This window comes from Hypanus sabinus, chromosome 8 (genome assembly GCF_030144855.1).
Source record: "Hypanus sabinus isolate sHypSab1 chromosome 8, sHypSab1.hap1, whole genome shotgun sequence".
Lineage (NCBI taxonomy): Eukaryota > Metazoa > Chordata > Chondrichthyes > Myliobatiformes > Dasyatidae > Hypanus > Hypanus sabinus.
This window is the reverse complement of record NC_082713.1, coordinates 93,866,074-93,881,878: the sequence shown is the minus strand read 5'-3', so window position 1 is coordinate 93,881,878 and position 15,805 is coordinate 93,866,074.

Sequence of the window (15,805 nt, the reverse complement as noted above, 5' to 3'; positions counted from 1 at the left end):
TGATGCTTTCAACTCAATGGAGTGTACAGTTCAATTTTGCTGATAACTCCTATGTGCTATCATTATTTAAACATTGTTAGCACACTACCCATATGATTTATTGTCTGCAACCAATGTTATCAGTGTGCTACCGATTCTCCAGAAGTTACTTTCTGTAACATTACCTTCTCTACACAGTGGAACTTTAGCCTTTGCAGAAGTAAACCAAGTCAATGGCTGTTCCACTGTAAATGGTAACAGGTAGGTTACTGAATTCAGCTTGCATTGGAGTATTCCATGGCAGTGAGCACTCTACATGCAAAATCTATACAGTTCCAAACCACACAGTGTAGTTATGTACACAACCTTACCACAGAATGCATTGAATAGAATGTAATGCATTCAACTCAATGGAGTGTACAGTTCAATTCTGTTGATAACTACTATGTGCTAACATGATGTAAACATTGTTAGCACACTAACCATATGATTTAGAGTTGTCTGCAACAAATTTTATCAGTGCGCTACCTATGCTCCAGAAGTTACTTTCAGTAACATTACCTTCTCTACACAGTGGAAGTTTAGCCTTTGCAGAAGTAAACCAAGTCAATGGCTGTTCCACTGTAAATTGTAACAGGTAGGTTACTGAATTCAGCTTGCATTGGAGTATTCCATGGTACTGAGCACTCTACATGCAATATCTATACAGTTCCAAATCACCCTGAGTAGTTATGTACTCAAACTTACCACAGACTGCATTCAATAGAAAGTAATGCATTCAACTCAATGGAGTGTACAGTTCAATGTTGCTGATAACTACTATCTGCTAACATGATGTAAACATTGTTAGCACACTAAACATATGATTTAGAGTTGTCTGCAACAAATTTTATCAGTGCGCTACCTATGCTCCAGAAGTTACTTTCAGTAACATTACCTTCTCTACACAGTGGAACTTTAGCCTTTGCAGAAGTAAACCAAGTCAATGGCTGTTCCACTGTAAATTGTAACAGGTAGGTTACTGAATTCAGCTTGCATTGGAGTATTCCATGGTACTGAGCACTCTACATGCAATATCTATACAGTTCCAAATCACCCTGAGTAGTTATGTACAAAAACTTACCACAGACTGCATTCAATAGAAAGTGATGCTTTCAACTCAATGGAGTGTACAGTTCAATTTTGCTGATAACTCCTATGTGCTATCATTATTTAAACATTGTTAGCACACTACCCATATGATTTATTGTCTGCAACCAATGTTATCAGTGTGCTACCGATTCTCCAGAAGTTACTTTCTGTAACATTACCTTCTCTACACAGTGGAACTTTAGCCTTTGCAGAAGTAAACCAAGTCAATGGCTGTTCCACTGTAAATGGTAACAGGTAGGTTACTGAATTCAGCTTGCATTGGAGTATTCCATGGCAGTGAGCACTCTACATGCAAAATCTATATAGTTCCAAACCACCCAGAGTAGTTATGTACACAACCTTACCTCAGAATGCATTGAATAGAAAGTAATGCATTCAACTCAATGGTGTACAGTTCTATTTAGTTGATAACTTCTATGTGCTAACATGATGTAAACAATGTTAGCACACTAACCATATGATTTAGAGTTGTCTGCAACAAATTTTATCAGTGCGCTACCTATGCTCCAGAAGTTACTTTCAGTAACATTACCTTCTCTACACAGTGGAACTTTAGCCTTTGCAGAAGTAAACCAAGTCAATGGCTGTTCCACTGTAAATTGTAACAGGTAGGTTACTGAATTCAGCTTGCATTGGAGTATTCCATGGTACTGAGCACTCTACATGCAATATCTATACAGTTCCAAATCACCCTGAGTAGTTATGTACTCAAACTTACCACAGACTGCATTCAATAGAAAGTAATGCATTCAACTCAATGGAGTGTACAGTTCAATGTTGCTGATAACTACTATCTGCTAACATGATGTAAACATTGTTAGCACACTAAACATATGCTTTAGAGTTGTCTGCAACCAATTTTATGAGTGTGCTACCTATGCTCCAGAAGTTACTTTCAGTAACATTACCTTCTCTACACAGTGGAACTTTAGCCTTTGCAGAAGTAAACCAAGTCAATGGCTGTTCCACTGTAAATGGTAACAGGTAGGTTACTGAATTCAGCTTGCATTGGAGTATTCCATGGACTGAGCACTCTACATGCAAAATCTATATTGTTGCAAACCACCCAGAGTAGTTATGTACACAACCTTCCCACAGAATGCATTGAATAGAAAGTGATGCTTTCACCTCAATGGAGTGTACAGTTCAAGTTTGCTGATAACTACTATGTGCTATCATGATTTAAACATTGTTAGCACTCTACCCATATGATTTAGAGTTGTCTGCAACCAATGTTATGAGTGTACTACCTATACTCCAGAAGTTACTTTCAGTAACATTACCTTCTCTACACAGTGGAACTTTAGCCTTTGCAGAAGTAAACCAAGTCAATGGCTGTTCCACTGTAAATGGTAACAGGTAGGTTACTGAATTCAGCTTGCATTGGAGTATTCCATGGCAGTGAGCACTCTACAAGCAAAATCTATACAGTTCCAAACCACCCAGAGTAGTTATGTACACAAACTTACCACAGAATGCATTGAATAGAATGTAATGCATTCAACTCAATGGAGTGTACAGTTCAATTCTGTTGATAACTACTATGTGCTAACATGATGTAAACATTGTTAGCACACTAACCATATGATTTAGAGTTGTCTGCAACCAATTTTATGAGTGTGCTACCTATGCTCCAGAATTTAGTTTCAGTAACATTACCTTCTCTACACAGTGGAACTTTAGCCTTTGCAGAAGTAAACCAAGTCAATGGCTGTTCCACTGTAAATGGTAACAGGTAGGTTACTGAATTTAGCTTGCATTGGAGTATTCCATGGACTGAGCACTCTACATGCAAAATCTATACAGTTCCAAACCACCCAGAGTAGTTATGTACACAACCTTACCTCAGAATGCATTGTATAGAAAGTAATGCATTCAACTCAATGCAGTGTACAGTTCTATTTAGCTGATAACTACTATGTGCTAACATGATGTAAACAATGTTAGCACACTAACCATATGATTTAAGATTGTCTGCAACCAATTTCATGAGTGTGCTAACTATGCTCCAGAATTTACTTTCAGTAACATTACCTTCTCTACACAGTGGAACTTTAGCCTTTGCAGAATTAAACCAAGTCAATGGCTGTTCCACTGTAAATGGTAACAGGTTGGTTACTGAATTCAGCTTGCATTGGAGTATTCCATGGACTGAGCACTCTACATGCAAAATCTATATAGTTCCAAACCACCCAGAGTAGTTATGTACACAACCTTACCTCAGAATGCATTGAATAGAAAGTAATGCATTCAACTCAATGGTGTACAGTTCTATTTAGTTGATAACTTCTATGTGCTAACATGATGTAAACATTGTTAGCACACTACCCATATGATTTAGAGTTGTCTGCAACCAATGTTATCAGTGTGCTACCGATACTCCAGAAGTTACTTTCAGTAACATTACCTTCTCTACACAGTGGAACTTTAGCCTTTGCAGAAGTAAACCAAGTCAATGGCTGTTCCACTGTAAATGGTAACAGGTAGGTTACTGAATTCAGCTGGCATTGGAGTATTCCATGGAAGTGAGCACTCTACATGCAAAATCTATACAGTTCCAAACCACCCAGAGTAGTTATGTACACAACCTTACCACAGAATGCATTGAATAGAATGTAATGCATTCAACTCAATGGAGTGTACAGTTCAATTCTGTTGATAACTACTATGTGCTAACATGATGTAAACATTGTCAGCACACTAACCATACGATTTAGAGTTGTCTGCAACCAATTTTATGAGTGTGCTACCTATGCTCCAGAAGTTACTTTCAGTAACATTACCTTCTCTACACAGTGGAACTTTAGCCTTTGCAGAAGTAAACCAAGTCAATGGCTGTCCCACTGTAAATGGTAACAGGTAGCTTACTGAATTCAGCTTGCATTGGAGTATTCCATGGCCGTGAGCACTCTACATGCAATACCTATACAGTTCCAAACCACCCAGAGTAGTTATGTACACAACCTTACCTCAGAATGCATTGAAGAGAAAGTAATGCTTTGAACTCAAAGGAGTGTACAGTTGTATTTAGCTGATAACTACTATGTGCTAAGATGATGTAAACATTGTTAGTACACTAATCATATGATTTAGAGTTGTCTGCAACCAATTTTATCAGTGTGCTACCTATGCTCCAGAAGTTACTTTCAATAACATTACCTTCGCAACACAGTGGAACTTTAGCCTTTGCAGAAGTAAACCGTCAATGGCTGTTCCACTGTAAATGGTAACAGGTAGGTTACTGAATTCAGCTTGCATTGGAGTATTCCATGGCACTGAGCACTCTACATGCAAAATCTATACAGTTCCAAACCACCCAGAGAAATTATGTACACAACGTTACCACAGAATGCATTGAAGAGAAAGTAATGCAATCAACTCAATGGTGTACAGTTCAATTCTGGTGATAGCTACTATGTGCTAACATGATGTATAACATTGTTAGTACACTAACCATATGATTTAGAGTTGTCTGCAACCAATTTTATCAGTGCGCTACCTATGCTCCAGAAGTTACTTTCAGTAACATTACCTTCCCTACACAGTGGAACTTTAGCCTTTGCAGAATTAAACCAAGTCAATGGCTGTTCCACTGTAAATGGTAACAGGTAGGTTACTGAATTCAGCTTGCATTGGAGTATTCCATGGACTGAGCACTCTACATGCAAAATCTATATAGTTCCAAACCACCCAGAGTAGTTATGTACACAACCTTACCTCAGAATGCATAGAATAGAAAGTAATGCATTCAACTCAATGGTGTACAGTTCTATTTAGTTGATAACTTCTATGTGCTAACATGATGTAAACAATGTTAGCACACTAACCATATGATTTAGAGTTGTCTGCAACAAATTTTATCAGTGCGCTACCTATGCTCCAGAAGTTACTTTCAGTAACATTACCTTCTCTACACAGTGGAACTTTAGCCTTTGCAGAAGTAAACCAAGTCAATGGCTGTTCCACTGTAAATTGTAACAGGTAGGTTACTGAATTCAGCTTGCATTGGAGTATTCCATGGTACTGAGCACTCTACATGCAATATCTATACAGTTCCAAATCACACTGAGTAGTTATGTACAAAAACTTACCACAGACTGCATTCAATAGAAAGTGATGCTTTCAACTCAATGGAGTGTACAGTTCAATTTTGCTGATAACTACTATGTGCTATCATGATTTAAACATTGTTAGCACACTACCCATATGATTTAGAGTTGTCTGCAACCAATGTTATCAGTGTGCTACCGATTCTCCAGAAGTTACTTTCAGTAACATTACCTTCTCTACACAGTGGAACTTTAGCCTTTGCAGAAGTAAACCAAGTCAATGGCTGTTCCACTGTAAATGGTAACAGGTAGGTTACTGAATTCAGCTTGCATTGGAGTATTCCATGGCAGTGAGCACTCTACATGCAAAATCTATACAGTTCCAAACCACCCAGAGTAGTTATGTACACATCCTTACCTCAGAATGCATTGAATAGAAAGTAATGCATTCAACTCAATGGAGTGTACAGTTCTATTTAGCTGATAACTACTATGTGCTAACCTGATCTAAACAATGTTAGCACACTAACCATATGATTTAGAGTTGTCTGCAACCAATTTTATGAGTGTGCTACCTATGCTCCAGAATTTAGTTTCAGTAACATTACCTTCTCTACACAGTGGAACTTTAGCCTTTGCAGAAGTAAACCAAGTCAATGGCTGTTCCACTGTAAATGGTAACAGGTAGGTTACTGAATTCAGCTTGCATTGGAGTATTCCATGGCAGTGAGCACTCTACAAGCAAAATCTATACAGTTCCAAACCACCCAGAGTAGTTATGTACACAACCTTACCACAGAAGGCATTGAATAGAATGTAATGCATTCAACTCAATGGAGTGTACAGTTCAATTCCGTTGATAACTACTATGTGCTAACATGATGTAAACATTGTTAGCACACTAACCATATGATTTAGAGTTGTCTGCAACCAATTTTATGAGTTTGCTACCTATGCTCCAGAATTTAGTTTCAGTAACATTACCTTCTCTACACAGTGGAATTTTAGCCTTTGCAGAAGTAAACCAAGTCAATGGCTGTTCCACTGTAAATGGTAACAGGTAGGTTACTGAATTTAGCTTGCATTGGAGTATTCCATGGACTGAGCACTCTATATGCAAAATCTATACAGTTCCAAACCACCCAGAGTAGTTATGTACACAACCTTACCTCAGAATGCATTGTATAGAAAGTAATGCATTCAACTCAATGCAGTGTACAGTTCTATTTAGCTGATAACTACTATGTGCTAACATGATGTAAACAATGTTAGCACACTAACCATATGATGTAAGATTGTCTGCAACCAATTTTATGAGTGTGCTAACTATGCTCCAGAATTTACTTTCAGTAACATTACCTTCTCTACACAGTGGAACTTTAGCCTTTGCAGAATTAAACCAAGTCAATGGCTATTCCACTGTAAATGGTAACAGGTAGGTTACTGAATTCAGCTTGCATTGGAGTATTCCATGGACTGAGCACTCTACATGCAAAATCTATATAGTTCCAAACCACCCAGAGTAGTTATGTACACAACCTTACCTCAGAATGCATTGAATAGAAAGTAATGCATTCAACTCAATGGTGTACAGTTCTATTTAGTTGATAACTTCTATGTGCTAACATGATGTAAACATTGTTAGCACACTACCCATATGATTTAGAGTTGTCTGCAACCAATGTTATCAGTGTGCTACCGATACTCCAGAAGTTACTTTCAGTAACATTACCTTCTCTACACAGTGGAACTTTAGCCTTTGCAGAATTAAACCAAGTCAATGGCTGTTCCACTGTAAATGGTAACAGGTAGGTTACGGAATTCAGCTTGCATTGGAGTATTCCATGGACTGAGCACTCTACATGCAAAATCTATATAGTTCCAAACCACCCAGAGTAGTTATGTACACAACCTTACCTCAGAATGCATTGAATAGAAAGTAATGCATTCAACTCAATGGTGTACAGTTCTATTTAGTTGATAACTTCTATGTGCCAAGATGATGTAAACAATGTTAGCACACTAACCATATGATTTAGAGTTGTCTGCAACCAATTTTATGAGTGTGCTACCTATGCTCCAGAAGTTACTTTCAGTAACATTACCTTCTCTACACAGTGGAACTTTAGCCTTTGCAGAAGTAAACCAAGTCAATGGCTGTTCCACTGTAAATGGTAACAGGTAGGTTACTGAATTCAGCTTGCATTGGAGTATTCCATGGACTGAGCACTCTACATGCAAAATCTATATAGTTCCAAACCACCCAGAGTAGTTATGTACACAACCTTACCTCAGAATGCATTGAATAGAAAGTAATGCATTCAACTCAATGGTGTACAGTTCTATTTAGTTGATAACTTCTATGTGCTAACATGATGTAAACAATGTTAGCACACTAACCATATGATTTAGAGTTGTCTGCAACCAATGTTATCAGTGTGCTACCGATTCTCCAGAAGTTACTTTCAGTAACATTACCTTCTCTACACAGTGGAACTTTAGCCTTTGCAGAAGTAAACCAAGTCAATGGCTGTTCCACTGTAAATGGTAACAGGTAGGTTACTGAATTCAGCTTGCATTGGAGTATTCCATGGCAGTGAGCACTCTACATGCAAAATCTATACAGTTCCAAACCACCCAGAGTAGTTATGTACACATCCTTACCTCAGAATGCATTGAATAGAAAGTAATGCATTCAACTCAATGGAGTGTACAGTTCTATTTAGCTGATAACTACTATGTGCTAACCTGATCTAAACAATGTTAGCACACTAACCATATGATTTAGAGTTGTCTGCAACCAATTTTATGAGTGTGCTACCTATGCTCCAGAATTTAGTTTCAGTAACATTACCTTCTCTACACAGTGGAACTTTAGCCTTTGCAGAAGTAAACCAAGTCAATGGCTGTTCCACTGTAAATGGTAACAGGTAGGTTACTGAATTCAGCTTGCATTGGAGTATTCCATGGCAGTGAGCACTCTACAAGCAAAATCTATACAGTTCCAAACCACCCAGAGTAGTTATGTACACAACCTTACCACAGAAGGCATTGAATAGAATGTAATGCATTCAACTCAATGGAGTGTACAGTTCAATTCCGTTGATAACTACTATGTGCTAACATGATGTAAACATTGTTAGCACACTAACCATATGATTTAGAGTTGTCTGCAACCAATTTTATGAGTTTGCTACCTATGCTCCAGAATTTAGTTTCAGTAACATTACCTTCTCTACACAGTGGAATTTTAGCCTTTGCAGAAGTAAACCAAGTCAATGGCTGTTCCACTGTAAATGGTAACAGGTAGGTTACTGAATTTAGCTTGCATTGGAGTATTCCATGGACTGAGCACTCTATATGCAAAATCTATACAGTTCCAAACCACCCAGAGTAGTTATGTACACAACCTTACCTCAGAATGCATTGTATAGAAAGTAATGCATTCAACTCAATGCAGTGTACAGTTCTATTTAGCTGATAACTACTATGTGCTAACATGATGTAAACAATGTTAGCACACTAACCATATGATGTAAGATTGTCTGCAACCAATTTTATGAGTGTGCTAACTATGCTCCAGAATTTACTTTCAGTAACATTACCTTCTCTACACAGTGGAACTTTAGCCTTTGCAGAATTAAACCAAGTCAATGGCTATTCCACTGTAAATGGTAACAGGTAGGTTACTGAATTCAGCTTGCATTGGAGTATTCCATGGACTGAGCACTCTACATGCAAAATCTATATAGTTCCAAACCACCCAGAGTAGTTATGTACACAACCTTACCTCAGAATGCATTGAATAGAAAGTAATGCATTCAACTCAATGGTGTACAGTTCTATTTAGTTGATAACTTCTATGTGCTAACATGATGTAAACATTGTTAGCACACTACCCATATGATTTAGAGTTGTCTGCAACCAATGTTATCAGTGTGCTACCGATACTCCAGAAGTTACTTTCAGTAACATTACCTTCTCTACACAGTGGAACTTTAGCCTTTGCAGAATTAAACCAAGTCAATGGCTGTTCCACTGTAAATGGTAACAGGTAGGTTACGGAATTCAGCTTGCATTGGAGTATTCCATGGACTGAGCACTCTACATGCAAAATCTATATAGTTCCAAACCACCCAGAGTAGTTATGTACACAACCTTACCTCAGAATGCATTGAATAGAAAGTAATGCATTCAACTCAATGGTGTACAGTTCTATTTAGTTGATAACTTCTATGTGCCAAGACGATGTAAACAATGTTAGCACACTAACCATATGATTTAGAGTTGTCTGCAACCAATTTTATGAGTGTGCTACCTATGCTCCAGAAGTTACTTTCAGTAACATTACCTTCTCTACACAGTGGAACTTTAGCCTTTGCAGAAGTAAACCAAGTCAATGGCTGTTCCACTGTAAATGGTAACAGGTAGGTTACTGAATTCAGCTTGCATTGGAGTATTCCATGGACTGAGCACTCTACATGCAAAATCTATATAGTTCCAAACCACCCAGAGTAGTTATGTACACAACCTTACCTCAGAATGCATTGAATAGAAAGTAATGCATTCAACTCAATGGTGTACAGTTCTATTTAGTTGATAACTTCTATGTGCTAACATGATGTAAACATTGTTAGCACACTACCCATATGATTTAGAGTTGTCTGCAACCAATGTTATCAGTGTGCTACCGATACTCCAGAAGTTACTTTCAGTAACATTACCTTCTCTACACAGTGGAACTTTAGCCTTTGCAGAATTAAACCAAGTCAATGGCTGTTCCACTGTAAATGGTAACAGGTAGGTTACTGAATTCAGCTGGCATTGGAGTATTCCATGGAAGTGAGCACTCTACATGCAAAATCTATACAGTTCCAAACCACCCAGAGTAGTTCTGTACACAACCTTACCACAGAATGCATTGAATAGAATGTAATGCATTCAACTCAATGGAGTGTACAGTTCAATTCTGTTGATAACTACTATGTGCTAACATGATGTAAACATTGTTAGCACACTAACCATACGATTTAGAGTTGTCTGCAACCAATTTTATGAGTGTGCTACCTATGCTCCAGAAGTTACTTTCAGTAACATTACCTTCTCTACACAGTGGAACTTTAGCCTTTGCAGAAGTAAACCAAGTCAATGGCTGTCCCACTGTAAATGGTAACAGGTAGCTTACTGAATTCAGCTTGCATTGGAGTATTCCATGGCCGTGAGCACTCTACATGCAATACCTATACAGTTCCAAACCACCCATAGTTATGTACACAACCTTACCTCAGAATGCATTGAAGAGAAAGTAATGCATTGAACTCAAAGGAGTGTACAGTTGTATTTAGCTGATAACTACTATGTGCTAAGATGATGTAAACATTGTTAGTACACTAATCATATGATTTAGAGTTGTCTGCAACCAATTTTATCAGTGTGCTACCTATGCTCCAGAAGTTACTTTCAATAACATTACATTCGCTACACAGTGGAACTTTAGCCTTTGCAGAAGTAAACCAAGTCAATGGCTGTTCCACTGTAAATGGTAACAGGTAGGTTACGGAATTCAGCTTGCATTGGAGTATTCCATGGACTGAGCACTCTACATGCAAAATCTATATAGTTCCAAACCACCCAGAGTAGTTATGTACACAACCTTACCTCAGAATGCATTGAATAGAAAGTAATGCATTCAACTCAATGGTGTACAGTTCTATTTAGTTGATAACTTCTATGTGCCAAGATGATGTAAACAATGTTAGCACACTAACCATATGATTTAGAGTTGTCTGCAACCAATTTTATGAGTGTGCTACCTATGCTCCAGAAGTTACTTTCAGTAACATTACCTTCTCTACACAGTGGAACTTTAGCCTTTGCAGAAGTAAACCAAGTCAATGGCTGTTCCACTGTAAATGGTAACAGGTAGGTTACTGAATTCAGCTTGCATTGGAGTATTCCATGGACTGAGCACTCTACATGCAAAATCTATATTGTTGCAAACCACCCAGAGTAGTTATGTACACAACCTTACCTCAGAATGCAATGAATAGAAAGTAATGCATTCAACTCAAAGGAGTGTACAGTTCTATTTAGCTGATAACTACTATGTGCTAACCTGATGTAAACAATGTTAGCACACTAACCATATGATTTAGAGTTGTCTGCAACCAATTTTATGAGTGTGCTACCTATGCTCCAGAATTTAGTTTCAGTAACATTACCTTCTCTACACAGTGGAACTTTAGCCTTTGCAGAAGTAAACCAAGTCAATGGCTGTTCCACTGTAAATGGTAACAGGTAGCTTACTGAATTCAGCTTGCATTGGAGTATTCCATGGACTGAGCACTCTATATGCAAAATCTATACAGTTCCAAACCACCCAGAGTAGTTATGTACACAACCTTACCTCAGAATGCATTGTATAGAAAGTAATGCATTCAACTCAATGCAGTGTACAGTTCTATTTAGCTGATAACTACTATGTGCTAACATGATGTAAACAATGTTAGCACACTAACCATATGATGTAAGATTGTCTGCAACCAATTTTATGAGTGTGCTAACTATGCTCCAGAATTTACTTTCAGTAACATTACCTTCTCTACACAGTGGAACTTTAGCCTTTGCAGAATTAAACCAAGTCAATGGCTATTCCACTGTAAATGGTAACAGGTAGGTTACTGAATTCAGCTTGCATTGGAGTATTCCATGGACTGAGCACTCTACATGCAAAATCTATATAGTTCCAAACCACCCAGAGTAGTTATGTACACAACCTTACCTCAGAATGCATTGAATAGAAAGTAATGCATTCAACTCAATGGTGTACAGTTCTATTTAGTTGATAACTTCTATGTGCTAACATGATGTAAACATTGTTAGCACACTACCCATATGATTTAGAGTTGTCTGCAACCAATGTTATCAGTGTGCTACCGATACTCCAGAAGTTACTTTCAGTAACATTACCTTCTCTACACAGTGGAACTTTAGCCTTTGCAGAATTAAACCAAGTCAATGGCTGTTCCACTGTAAATGGTAACAGGTAGGTTACGGAATTCAGCTTGCATTGGAGTATTCCATGGACTGAGCACTCTACATGCAAAATCTATATAGTTCCAAACCACCCAGAGTAGTTATGTACACAACCTTACCTCAGAATGCATTGAATAGAAAGTAATGCATTCAACTCAATGGTGTACAGTTCTATTTAGTTGATAACTTCTATGTGCCAAGATGATGTAAACAATGTTAGCACACTAACCATATGATTTAGAGTTGTCTGCAACCAATTTTATGAGTGTGCTACCTATGCTCCAGAAGTTACTTTCAGTAACATTACCTTCTCTACACAGTGGAACTTTAGCCTTTGCAGAAGTAAACCAAGTCAATGGCTGTTCCACTGTAAATGGTAACAGGTAGGTTACTGAATTCAGCTTGCATTGGAGTATTCCATGGACTGAGCACTCTACATGCAAAATCTATATAGTTCCAAACCACCCAGAGTAGTTATGTACACAACCTTACCTCAGAATGCATTGAATAGAAAGTAATGCATTCAACTCAATGGTGTACAGTTCTATTTAGTTGATAACTTCTATGTGCTAACATGATGTAAACATTGTTAGCACACTACCCATATGATTTAGAGTTGTCTGCAACCAATGTTATCAGTGTGCTACCGATACTCCAGAAGTTACTTTCAGTAACATTACCTTCTCTACACAGTGGAACTTTAGCCTTTGCAGAATTAAACCAAGTCAATGGCTGTTCCACTGTAAATGGTAACAGGTAGGTTACTGAATTCAGCTGGCATTGGAGTATTCCATGGAAGTGAGCACTCTACATGCAAAATCTATACAGTTCCAAACCACCCAGAGTAGTTCTGTACACAACCTTACCACAGAATGCATTGAATAGAATGTAATGCATTCAACTCAATGGAGTGTACAGTTCAATTCTGTTGATAACTACTATGTGCTAACATGATGTAAACATTGTTAGCACACTAACCATACGATTTAGAGTTGTCTGCAACCAATTTTATGAGTGTGCTACCTATGCTCCAGAAGTTACTTTCAGTAACATTACCTTCTCTACACAGTGGAACTTTAGCCTTTGCAGAAGTAAACCAAGTCAATGGCTGTCCCACTGTAAATGGTAACAGGTAGCTTACTGAATTCAGCTTGCATTGGAGTATTCCATGGCCGTGAGCACTCTACATGCAATACCTATACAGTTCCAAACCACCCATAGTTATGTACACAACCTTACCTCAGAATGCATTGAAGAGAAAGTAATGCATTGAACTCAAAGGAGTGTACAGTTGTATTTAGCTGATAACTACTATGTGCTAAGATGATGTAAACATTGTTAGTACACTAATCATATGATTTAGAGTTGTCTGCAACCAATTTTATCAGTGTGCTACCTATGCTCCAGAAGTTACTTTCAATAACATTACATTCGCTACACAGTGGAACTTTAGCCTTTGCAGAAGTAAACCAAGTCAATGGCTGTTCCACTGTAAATGGTAACAGGTAGGTTACGGAATTCAGCTTGCATTGGAGTATTCCATGGACTGAGCACTCTACATGCAAAATCTATATAGTTCCAAACCACCCAGAGTAGTTATGTACACAACCTTACCTCAGAATGCATTGAATAGAAAGTAATGCATTCAACTCAATGGTGTACAGTTCTATTTAGTTGATAACTTCTATGTGCCAAGATGATGTAAACAATGTTAGCACACTAACCATATGATTTAGAGTTGTCTGCAACCAATTTTATGAGTGTGCTACCTATGCTCCAGAAGTTACTTTCAGTAACATTACCTTCTCTACACAGTGGAACTTTAGCCTTTGCAGAAGTAAACCAAGTCAATGGCTGTTCCACTGTAAATGGTAACAGGTAGGTTACTGAATTCAGCTTGCATTGGAGTATTCCATGGACTGAGCACTCTACATGCAAAATCTATATTGTTGCAAACCACCCAGAGTAGTTATGTACACAACCTTACCTCAGAATGCAATGAATAGAAAGTAATGCATTCAACTCAAAGGAGTGTACAGTTCTATTTAGCTGATAACTACTATGTGCTAACCTGATGTAAACAATGTTAGCACACTAACCATATGATTTAGAGTTGTCTGCAACCAATTTTATGAGTGTGCTACCTATGCTCCAGAATTTAGTTTCAGTAACATTACCTTCTCTACACAGTGGAACTTTAGCCTTTGCAGAAGTAAACCAAGTCAATGGCTGTTCCACTGTAAATGGTAACAGGTAGCTTACTGAATTCAGCTTGCATTGGAGTATTCCATGGCCGTGAGCACTCTACATGCAATACCTATACAGTTCCAAACCACCCAGAGTAGTTATGTACACAACCTTACCTCAGAATGCATTGAAGAGAAAGTAATGCATTGAACTCAAAGGAGTGTACAGTTGTATTTAGCTGATAACTACTATGTGCTAAGATGATGTAAACATTGTTAGTACACTAATCATATGATTTAGAGTTGTCTGCAACCAATTTTATCAGTGTGCTACCTATGCTCCAGAAGTTACTTTCAATAACATTACCTTCGCTACACAGTGGAACTTTAGCCTTTGCTGAAGTAAACCAAGTCAATGGCTGTTCCACTGTAAATGGTAACAGGTAGGTTACTGAATTCAGCTTGCATTGGAGTATTCCATGGCACTGAGCACTCTACATGCAAAATCTATATAGTTCCAAACCACCCAGAGAAATTATGTACACAACGTTACCACAGAATGCATTGAATAGAAAGTAATGCAATCAACTCAATGGAGTGTACAGTTCTATTCTGGTGATAGCTACTATGTGCTAACATGATGTATAACATTGTTAGTACACTAACCATATGATTTAGAGTTGTCTGCAACCAATTTTATCAGTGCGCTACCTATGCTCCAGAAGTTACTTTCAGTAACATTACCTTCTCTACACAGTGGAACTTTAGCCTTTGCAGAAGTAAACCAAGTCAATGGCTGTTCCACTGTAAATGGTAACAGGTAGGTTACTGAATTTAGCTTGCATTGGAGTATTCCATGGACTGAGCACTCTATATGCAAAATCTATACAGTTCCAAACCACCCAGAGTAGTTATGTACACAACCTGACCTCAGAATGCATTGTATAGAAAGTAATGCATTCAACTCAATGCAGTGTACAGTTCTATTTAGCTGATAACTACTATGTGCTAACATGATGTAAACAATGTTAGCACACTAACCATATGATTTAGAGTTGTCTGCAACCAATTTCATGAGTGTGCTACCTATGCTCCAGAATTTACTTTCAGTAACATTACCTTCTCTACACAGTGGAACTTTAGCCTTTGCAGAATTAAACCAAGTCAATGGCTGTTCCACTGTAAATGGTAACAGGTAGGTTACTGAATTCAGCTTGCATTGGAGTATTCCATGGACTGAGCACTCTACATGCAAAATCTATATAGTTCCAAACCACCCAGAGTAGTTATGTACACAACCTTACCTCATAATGCATTGAACAGAAAGTAATGCATTCAACTCAATGGTGTACAGTTCTATTTAGTTGATAACTTCTATGTGCTAACATGATGTAAACAATGTTA